Consider the following 11,463-nt stretch of genomic DNA (forward strand, 5'->3'; position numbering starts at 1 on the left):
TGCAGGTGTTATGCGCACACCTCGGAGGCGTGGAAGAGAGAGAGAGAGAGAGAGAGAGAGAGAGAGAGAGAGAGAGAGAGAGAGAGGAGGGGTAATGAGTGTGAGAAAAATGCTTGTATTAAATTTACCAAAATAAGAGACATTAACGTAGCCTGAATTTTCGTAGCTTGTCAGCGACAATACGGACGGTGTCTTTATAGAACACAATATTAACAACATTGAAAAGAAAAGTTATATTTGTCATGTCACTTTAATAAGTGAGAGAGAGAGAGAGAAAATAAAGAAAAAAAATCTGATCAGACTTGAAACACTCCAGTCATCTACCCTGGTGAACGACCGCTGCTAGCTATTCCAGGGTATGAAGTAGATTTTAATCAACTGCTACGGATCTTTTCAGCGAAGTTAGCAGCCCAAAATCCCTGTTGCTTAATAATAGCGATTAAATCCAGTTTGAAAAACCAGTATATAAGTATTTGATCGAACCTGACTAATCCTTCCCATTACTATAATAATGTAACGAACATAAAAAAAGTGCGTTAATCTAGATTCATGAAAACTGTGATTTGATCTATATTGAATGATCGGTAATGGAGAATCCAAAGAGAGGTCACTAACTACCATGGCTTCATCAAGCATTAGCTTATATAGATACAGGTAACAGTTTTGATTATTGAGCAGACGTGACAAACTGCCTCTTATCAGGAAAAAATCCGCCCATTTCGTAGGTATTCATTCTTAGGAGAAGGGAGCCCAAATACATTGCGAAACTAAAAAACCGAATAGGAGGTTAAATAAGAGTGGGCCTCCCTACCCCTCATGGTAGCATCAGGCAGATGAGGAATGTTCCAAAGATTGTGGTAAACGGAAAAAAAAAGCAGCCGGACTAAACTATGAGATAATAATTCGTGTTATTTATATTGCAAAATAATTTTTTTTTTCGGGAGGGGGGGACAGGTTGCTTTCTGTGTATCAAACTGTACATTTTCTAATTCAACATTATTGTAGACCTCGACTTTCTGTATGTTGCTTTTAGTCTATAAATCTTGATCATGAAAATCCGTTTTTACTCTCCCTTCCGGACAAAGAGTAAATTTGTAACTAAATATGTATTAGGAGGATGTTCTTATCGCCGCTCTATTGAACGGGTACCCAGTGCATTTGATGTACATATATACAACGAAATTCTCGTACTAAAAAAATAATAATAATAATAATAAATTGTTTAGTACCAAAGACCCGAAAAGTATAGCCGACTTTTATTCAATTTATATCTTATTTATATAAAAAAATTAAACTGTTTAGTACCAAAGACCCGAAAAGTATAGTCGACTTTTATTCAATTTATATCTTATATACTTTACAGTCAACGGTGAAGAGTTTTCTAGTTTGTAAAGAATTTTGAACAGCAAATATTGTACCGAAAACCACAGAATAGGAAAACATCGTAAAGTTTCCTAGTAGAGATATGAAGATTGGGACTTGCTCGAAATTATTCTTAGATTTGATGCAACCGGACAACAGGAAAATATTGTTTTATATTTTTTCAAATGAATTTTTACAAACTGAATTTCTTAAACAATTCGCTCGGCTTATGTGGTCTTAGCAGGTTTACGAAGTAACGGGAAAAAATATAAAGAGTGCGTATTTTATGTGTGATTAAGTTACTGCTCTCATGCACGTTTTGGAATCTGTTAAAGTACCCTGTGAAAATTTCCAGTTTAAATATTCTGTTGTGCGTGTATTCTACATTTATATAAGTAATATATTAAAAAATACAGACATTACAGCTTTCCTCAGTGACATTTTTTGTCTACGAACGATTCTGAATGATTAAGATGTTTACTTAAAAAACTACTCTTTGTACATTCGTGTTTGTGAACTGGAACTTGACTATGTGAACCTTGTGAGTACTTTGAACGCCGTTGCAATCGAGCCATCACACTTACTTCCGAGGAATAAAACTCCCATCGTATCTGTCTGCCGGTGATTGTTTCCTAATTGCTTATTCATCGCAGGTGCTTCTCCCTACTGGGCTGTTGACGGAGTCTGTGACGGTTGCATGCGGCAGATCACATTCTTCATTTAAAGGTCTCAGTTGGTTTGTACGTCTTGAGAAACGACATAGTCCTTTTATAAAGCTATTTGAAAAGCCTTTAGAATGACGCAAATGACAGCAATTCAGTCGCTTGTAATTGTCTCGAAACTTCTTTCGACAGAAGGTGATGGCTATTAATTTCTTTCTCATAAGACGGGCTTCATATTTTTACTACTCAACTTATCACTACATGATAGTGCTGCGTTGCATATCTTTAAATGGTATATCAAAAGTTTAAATATTGTATACTATTTATCTTGAGCTCTTCTTAAGGGAGAGAGAGAGAGAGAGAGAGAGAGAGAGAGAGAGAGAGAGAGATTTTAACAGTTTATGATGACTAACTTCAGTAATGCGTCTGTACAAGTCTACGACCTCAGCAAAAACTTCCTGCTTCCGACTCCCACGAGAGAGAGACACCGAATTTATTTACGGAGCAGATGGGCTGCCGCTCCCTTATAATGCAGTACTACAGAGTTCGTGTGTACAAACCGGTCTCACCACACCTGCTGTGCGGTAGCGCCACAGCAGGCGTTCTGCAATGAGAGACGGATACTACATGGATCCAGTTTTTTTTCCCTCTTTGTCACGGTTACAGTGATCCGGTTTCATGGACGCATTGTGTACAACGGTTATAGGGTTACAAAAAGGAAGCCTTTCAATGTTCACGCTAAACAAAAACGTTTGTTGTGCGACATGACGGGAAGGGATTTTGCCTGCGAGTGGCGCATTGTCTAAAGTCCTTCCAGTGAGGTACAGAGGTCAAAATCCCCAAAGTAACTTCATAGCTTCGTCCTGGAAAGACATATATCAAGGCACAGAGAGGAAAACTCATCTCTTTACCTTGAAATATATTTTGGTTCCAGGAAGAATGCAAATGTTATTTGGAATGTTTCCCTACATAGGCTGCAAAAAAAAAAAAAAAAAAAAAAATCATTCTCAAATTCACGATGCCTGAGACCGGTTCCGTCAATGAATCATTCAAGAATTTTAGTTTTAAAAAGCCTACCACTACTTCTACATCTACTGCTGATGATGAAACTACTAATTTACCTGCTACTGCTCCTACTATTACTACCAATACTAGTACTATTGGTAGTAGTAGTAGTATTATACTACTACTACTACAACTAGTGCTGATGGTCATGTGATGACAAATACGGTGCATCATGAAAGCTGCATAATTATAAAGTCATCCATAATGAACCTCGCACATATCTTAAGCATTTTCACATACAAAAAGAGTATAAAATCTGAAACACAACAAGTAAAAGGTTAATACTACTCAGTATACTAGGAGTTTCATCTTGACCATAACCAGAATGTGGAACAGTCTGCCTAGTGCAGTTGTGGAATCTTCAGATCTCCAAATGTTTGATTGAGGAGCAAATTTATTCCTGCTTTCTGCTGACGTCTCCCAAATTCAGGTGTATCGGTTTTATTTTCCATTCCTTCCCACTTAATTTGCACCTTTTCCTCTAACTTCTCTCTCTGTAGGATGATTTTGCTTTGGAGCCCTTTTTCGGATTTTTAGTCTGTTGAATCTTCATAAGAGTTTGCAGAGGACGGTTTAATGAAAGAAAGAGATAGTCAAGGACATGTCTGTTTACAGATATAATCCAATGAATCAGTCTCCCCGGTGGCGGCGGCTATTGAGGATTGACTAGACCACTTGTTCACAGGTTAATGTTCGCAAATACTGTACTACTCCCTTCATGGTCGCCCGTTTACCATTCAGAGCGAGAAAGAGAACATGTCACAATTTTGCTCGTGAATTTTGCGCGCGAGATGAATAGGACCTTATTATTATGGTGTGGTTTGGAAGACTAAGGCCTGTGTAGGCCTTAAGAAGCTTCAAAACGAATAACGATCTACTGGTAATATATATATATATATATATATATATATATATATATATATATATATATATATACATATATATATAGTATATTATATATGTATATAATATATATATATATATATATATATATATATATATATATATATGCGGCCATGTGTGTTTGTGTGAAGAGAGAGAGAGAGAGAGAGAGAGAGAGAGAGAGAGAGAGAGAGATTTACCATGTGTCATTATTCACGGTCTCTGAACTTTATAGCTGTACATTTCCGTCTACAGACTACAAAAGCTTTTATTTGCCCTTTGTATCTTTGTTAAGAATCTGAATCCGAAAGGGAAACATGCAGACACAGGACAACATGATAAATGGAAAAGCACCATAAGAAAAAAAATAGAAAGGAAATGAAGTTCGGAACAACACCAATAACATGCGCATTGATAACAACCATTCGAATATTATCCTTCAAGAAGAATACTCAAAATGTATTCTTACTTGAATTACTAAATCTTTCTTTGGCACACCCTTTTGCACATTCTCAAAATCCATCTTTAAAACGTGTACTCTTCCCTTCCCTTCTTTTCCTAATAGCAATCTGTCCTTAACGATCTATCTACAGTAATGTTCTTCTGAGTCTCCAAGCAGCCTCAAATAGTTCCACGGCAATTGTTCCTGCCACCATTTAATTTTTTACCAACTAGATGCTTTCTCTTTCCTTTCCCTCGAGTCACGTTAAAAATTAATAACATTGAATGCATTTCCTCTTTAGCCCCTGAACGCATGCGCTCACTAGTGGACCCTCATTTAGATCTTCTATTCTAATTTACACTGAATATCAGAGATGTTCCCTTTCCTTGTCTCGCTTGGAATTTTAGGCTCAATTCAATTTGTTCATGTTCCTGCTACGATTATTTTATCGCCACCATGGATTCAACAGTGGCTGACGAATGAATGAGTCGTGAAATCTAGGCTACAGAGCGAGCCCTGGGGTACTTGCAGCCACCCACCGTTTCACAGCGAGTAGAAATATCTGCTCATACAAGATGAAATTCAAGCAAAGTTAAAGATCAATAGCTAAAATTTATGGTAAAAAGCAGTTCTCTTTTAAGACGATGTAAGGTCGCCAATATTACCATCACGAACCTGCTGCTGCGCAGTGAGAGCCAGCTCTTCTTCTTGATTGCAAAACTGACAGTCAGTTTGTATGTTTATAAATATATATATATATATTATATATATATATATATATATATATATATATATATATATATATATATATATATATATGTGTGTGTGTGTGTGTGTGTGTGTGTGTGTGTGTGTGCGTGTGGCATTATGCCAAGCACTGGGGCAACTAAGGCCATTCAGCGTTGAAACGGACATTGACAGCGAAAGGTTTGAAATTTACAGGAGGAAAACCTCGCAGTTGCACCATGAAACAATTATTAGGAGAGGGTAAACAGTAAGATGGAAGAAAGAATATAAACGGAGGTACGGTAAAAAGAATGAAAGTAGTTGCAGCTAGGGGCACTACCCCACGGGGAGTCAGTTTGTATGTGCTTCGTTGTTAGATATGTTTGACAAGAGTTAAACACTGGGACTTGTCTCCTATTTCCACTCTGTTGTAAATACTTATGGTGAGACAGCAACGGATAACAAATGGCGTTTGTTTGTATGGTATTTTTACGTTGCATGGAACCAGTGGATATTCAGCAACGGGATCAAGGCTTTACGTGACTTCCGAACCACGTCGAGAGTGAACTTCTATCACCAGAAATACACATCTCTCACCCCTCAATGGAATGCCTGGTCGAAATCGCGGTCACCGAGGTGAAATGGCGTTTGGCGGAACCTAACAAAATAATCTGCCAATTAAATATTCTTGTTTGCAGTTTTAAGTCTTTCCTTTAAAAGCTATCTCTGCTTTTTTTTTCTTTTACTTTCATCCTGCTCTAAACAATGGTATGCCTTAACATCCGCCTCACTTTATGCAAATTGCTTTCTTATCGCTCTATCTTAATTATATTTCCCCCCATTCAGGAACCTGCTAAAGCAGTTCTTGTTAATTCTTGGTATTCTTATGCTAATGATCTTGCTCTCCACCAGTATTGTCTCTCCAGACGTTCACTGGAGATCATTTTGGATAATGAAACAGCATTTTAGCGATCTCCCTGCCCGAAACAGGTACAAAATGAAGCTGTTTATCGTTTTTCTGCTGATCACAATCTTTGAAATGGTCAAAACGCAACAACAAAGCATGAGAGCAAAAGGGGAATGGTATGGGAAAATCTATGATGGGCCCTTTTGAACCCATTTCTACCATGCCCTCCCCACTCTATTGACCAGGCTTGGAGTAATTGTAAATTAATCAAAATGTAATTAATTACACGTTTTCAAGGTCATTGTATTGTAATTGAATTTTTACAATAATAAAGTAACGTTATTTTCAACTGTAATTGAGTCACGTTTTTATAAGATGAACTATGATTACATTTGTTACATAAATTGATTTTAAAAGGAGACCAAACTCAAGCATGCATTCTTTTTTTACAACAATCTGCATTCTATTTCAGGGGAACAGATGTCCAAAATATAACAGCGCAATGAATGATTAAAAGTGAGTAATAATTTTAACAGTATTTTATATTTTTTCCTTCCTTGTAGTTATTTGATAATAGGACAGGTCTTTATAATTGTAATCGTAATTGACATAAAGTATATGTAATTACTTCAGGCCTGCTATTGAACACAAAATCCTGCTCCGAGCTCTGCTGTTCATGGCTAGGCTTCACTTCAGTTTTTCTTGGCTATCATCTTAAAGAGGCCAGGGGAAATGGACACCATATACACTTATCCAGCTAAATTCTGAAGTGAAGAAAAGTATTGGAAAATGCTGTCAAAAGCTCGGGGGCAAGATACAACTGGTTCTTAATTGGGGCAAGATTACAGTAACCATAAAAAGAGAGAGGGGATTGAATCCCAAAGTCTGGCATTGAAAGGATTTACTCGAAACTCCGGAGTAAATGGAATGTGAACCGGTGACCTGACGTGTGTTGCGGGTCTGACCGAGAAGAGGAGGAGGAGGATAACGGACTGAAATAGGCTAATCTTTAGTCTACGGGACAAAGGCTGGTGTAAGAACACAAATATCAGATTCAAGCACTTTCAGAGACATGCAAAACTCCTAAAGCATCTAAAGACAGATAATATCAAAATGATGAGACAATTCCCTACTTTCCGAGAGCAGGGGAGAGAATACATTATTCAAGTTTCATTGAAAAACAAACACCGTCGAAAATCTTGAACGTGCTAACAATGGCAGGATGTTCGTACAAATACGGATGACAAACTAAAACGAATAATCTAACAATAAATAGAATCTTCTTCCTAGCTTAGACCCACTTTTATATAATAATAATAATAATAATAATAATAATAATAATAATAATAATAATAATAATAATAATAATAATAATAATAATAATAATAAAACTTGGGACACATGCTATGGATAACATAGATAGTATTTTGAGAGTAAAATGTTTAAGTGACATCGTTCCTAACATTTGTAAACACACAATTTCAAGGTTAAGTTTTTCTGTAGAACGTCTGATGGTGTCAAGGGTACTGGAGACAGAGAGAGAGAAGAGAGAGAGAGAGAGAGAGAGAGAGAGAGAGAGAGAGAGAGAGAGAGAAGTTTCCATACAGACCGAGTGAGGAGTATTTTATATTACCCAGCGTTTGCAATAAGATAGTACACATTTGAACGAAACACAGGTAACACGAATCCCTTATCCCAATTCCAGCAACACCAGCCGCAACCCACAACAATCGAATCATAAACAGGTACATAATGCTTTAGGTCAACCGAGGTATACTTGCATCTTCAGAAAACGCGACTATACCGTTTCTTCCCCGTACAGGAAACGAACCCGGATCTCCTCGGAGAGAGAGAGAGAGAGAGAGAGAGAGAGAGAGAGAGAGAGAGAGTCTTTGGTGATGACATCATTTATGGGTGGCAGCCATGGCACCTGGCCGATGAAGTTTTCATTCCGGAAGAAGTATGGTTTAATGACAGCTGGGCTAGCTCTGCAATGATGATATGAAAGGAACTCATCAAATGAATATTAATCTTATGTATAAGAAAGAAAGCATGGTGGTAATTGGCAAAAAAAACCTATCTTCTCTCGTTTTGGTGCAATTTAATGTAGTTTCTTCTTTCTCTTAATACACATACGAAATTATTACAGTCATGCGTAGATAACTGTTCTATTTCATCCCGCTTTTTTTTCTTGGTAAATCGAGAAGTTAAAGGGTCATTACGCCCATTATATACACAAACACACACACACACACACATATATATATGTATATATATGTATATATATATATATACATCATATATACATACATATCTGTGTATTTATAATAGGCATAATGACCCTTTAACTTATCGATTTACTCAAAAAGTGTGATGAAATAGAACAGTTAAGAGATTTTTGTGGCCATTACGGATATATAATATACACTCAAACGTGCATGCACACAAAAACACATAGTATACGTGTATGTATATATGTATGTATGTATGTATATATATATATATAATATATTATATATATATATATATATATATATATATATGACTGGTAAAAATGTTGTTACAACAGAATTCCATCTGATAAAAGGAGCCCACAAAAAACGCCAAAATATAGAGAAAATACTATATTTTAGAGACTGCTGTCTCCCTCTTCAGATAGATGAATGAGAAAAGTTAAAGAAAAGGTGGTATTTATACCGAGAGATCCATCCACAGGTAAGCCAATTTAGGTCACTCCCGCTGAAGAGGGAGACAGCAATCTCTGAAATATAGTATTTTCTCTCAATATTTTGGCGTTTTTATAGGCTCCTTTTATTATATATATATATATATATATATATATATATATATATATATATATATATCCTGTTAGTCTCAGTGCTGTATCCCACTTATATATATATATATATATATATATATATATATATATATATATATATATATATATATATATATATATATATATATAAGTGGGATACAGCACTGAGACTAACAGGAAAATTTTATCAGGGATGTATCCCGAAGTGTTTTCAAGTACTTACGAAGGTATATATTTATAAACTGTTAGAATGTACTTAGTAATGTGCACTCGCGTTTGAGGATGTCATAAAATTTGAGTAAATGCACCTCATTGTCAGGTCTGTACGATGCGTTCATTTACTCCTTCATAAATTAACAACTTCGAGCATATAATTGATCCAGGGCAAAATACCATGAGCGATCGGGAGGTTATCACCCATTTTACATCTTCACAAACCCTGTTGCCATCTACCGACTTAACAATTACGTTAGCCTCATCCGAACACCTGTTAAACAAAAGTCACGTGACCGTGTCCATTTTCCCGCGCTCTCTTCTCATACGGCACGCTCATGATGACTCACTGTAATGTTCCTCTGTTAACTATGCCTGAGTGAACTATTAATTTAGTTTGAAGAACCCCGCCTCCTACCGTCACACGGGCTCCCCTCTCTCTGTCTCTGTCTCTTTGAGAGGATGCGGTCATTGCGTGTTGACCGTAGCTACACAATTTTTATTTATTTATTTAATGATTTTTTTTTTATTCTGGTTTTATTTACCACTGGGTTATATGACTAATCATTAACACACCCCGCCCCCCTTATCCCCTCAGTTCACGAACTCCTTGGAATACCAGAACACACGGCGTCGGCTGTTAACTTTGGAAGTTTGTACACAGAAAGTTCTATACAACAATGTTGCCGCCTTTCACTTGAAATTGCAACCCTTCTCATCTGATCATCTCTAAATGCAAATAGTAGCAATGCGTTACCTACCAAGAACTCTAATCATGAACTACTTGCTTATGGTAGCAACTAAGCACGGCAACTGCCAGTCAGTCAGCAACAGTTCCATGGTATTTCAAAACGAAGATTAATACAATTCTAACGACAACGGAAAGAAAGGAAGGAAGCCGTGGCCTAACGCAGAACTGCACGGAAGATCATACAAGCGTGAGTGCAAGTCTCTCCACATGCACTATGTAACCTCACATTCATTACGAAGATTAACTGGTACACTTCTACTCGCCAATGGTCATCTCTCTCCCGCCTCATTTAAACATCACGCCTTATCAAGACATCATTTATATAATCAGACAGGTTATTATCATTCCTTTTTAAAACATATCGTTGACTGGAAACATGGTAAGTAGCTATTCAAATGTTTTTCATAGTTATATATAATGGCGGTCTCAGTTGTAAATAATATCATTATTTATGGTTATCAAAGTAACAAATTAAGGGGTTTTCGCTACAGTAATAATTTAAACAAATGAACATGTAAAATTATTCACAAGAAATGTCTCTGCCTATCACGATTTTGTATATATTTGAGGAGGAACGATGTTTTGCAATGTATGTCTATGCGATATCTGCTGTTGTATCTAACCAACTACTATATAATTTGAATATTAAAAAATGTTTGGTCTGGTGTATGGACTAGCCTTTATAAAGAATAAATTTTGGTAACAGACAGGTCGACCTCTGCAATCTAACACTGACGATATCGTAACATCCTACAGTCATTTCCGATGTTACAATGCAAAAAAATAGTTTCTATACAATTACAAGTTTACGAACGTGCCAGACTCCTTGAGTGAACAAACGGCGTAAAACGAGTTTCCTGGGCCACACACCGAGCAATATACAAGCTGCTTATTACTCAATGATTAAAGTAAATACGTATTTATCAGCTCCACGAGCAGCCTCGAAACATCGACCGTCACAGTACTAAGCACACACACACTATGAAGCAGTTTTTGCTCGGGTCCGTGTGTAATGTAGATGCCACAAACTCCCATACGCGTAATCAACTTGTTTTCGAAGTTGTTTGATTCGTACAAACACTTACGTATGTCAAAAATGAACCTGATAGGCTGATAAGGAAATATTCAGATGATAATTGTGATAACTCGGGTGACCCTCTTAAAAAAATATTTAATAAACTTCAACTGACTCAATTTTAAGTAATTTACTTGATTTGAAAGCCTCAAGTCTTTAAAGTTACGTTGGCTTAATTATCGTTAATATTCTCTGTGACTTGGAAGAAAGAGAAGGGGAAAGCATTTTGAATGTTAGTAAATATAATTTACAAGTTGTTTGCGCAGAATGAACCGCTTAGATTAGAATTCAACGCGTTTCTGGAATATCGGTGAATGGACTTCGTCGTTTATCAACTAATTTAGTAATCGATAAGCAAGAGAATTTTTCATCGAGTCTCGTTCTTGTGTCTTTTGTTTCTCCTTTTGTCTTGTGGATTTTCTTTCCATGTCCTGTCTTGACAACCAGCTGCTAACCACATCTCTCAAAATCTTCTAGAAAAATAAATGAAAAACATTAAACCATACGAAGCCTCTAAAAATACTCAATTTTTACTATTTTTTTTTTTACAATGCAAATCT

The 11,463-nt window shown here is 36.4% G+C and overlaps 1 protein-coding gene across 3 annotated transcripts in view; it reads right to left on the reverse strand.

The window, feature by feature from the left end:
- Positions 1 to 10,819, reverse strand: part of LOC135221786 (glycerophosphocholine cholinephosphodiesterase ENPP6-like) — a 30,198-nt gene extending 19,379 nt beyond the window's left edge. Inside the window, exon 1 of one of the 3 annotated variants that reach the window (XM_064259637.1) lies at positions 10,631 to 10,819. The gene's annotated coding sequence lies outside the window, so the exon portion shown is untranslated. The remainder of the gene's footprint in view (positions 1 to 10,630) is intronic. The other 2 variants (XM_064259635.1, XM_064259639.1) reach the window with 2 other exon arrangements.
- Positions 10,820 to 11,463: the final 644 nt, after the last annotated feature.

This window comes from Macrobrachium nipponense, chromosome 3 (genome assembly GCF_015104395.2).
Source record: "Macrobrachium nipponense isolate FS-2020 chromosome 3, ASM1510439v2, whole genome shotgun sequence".
Lineage (NCBI taxonomy): Eukaryota > Metazoa > Arthropoda > Malacostraca > Decapoda > Palaemonidae > Macrobrachium > Macrobrachium nipponense.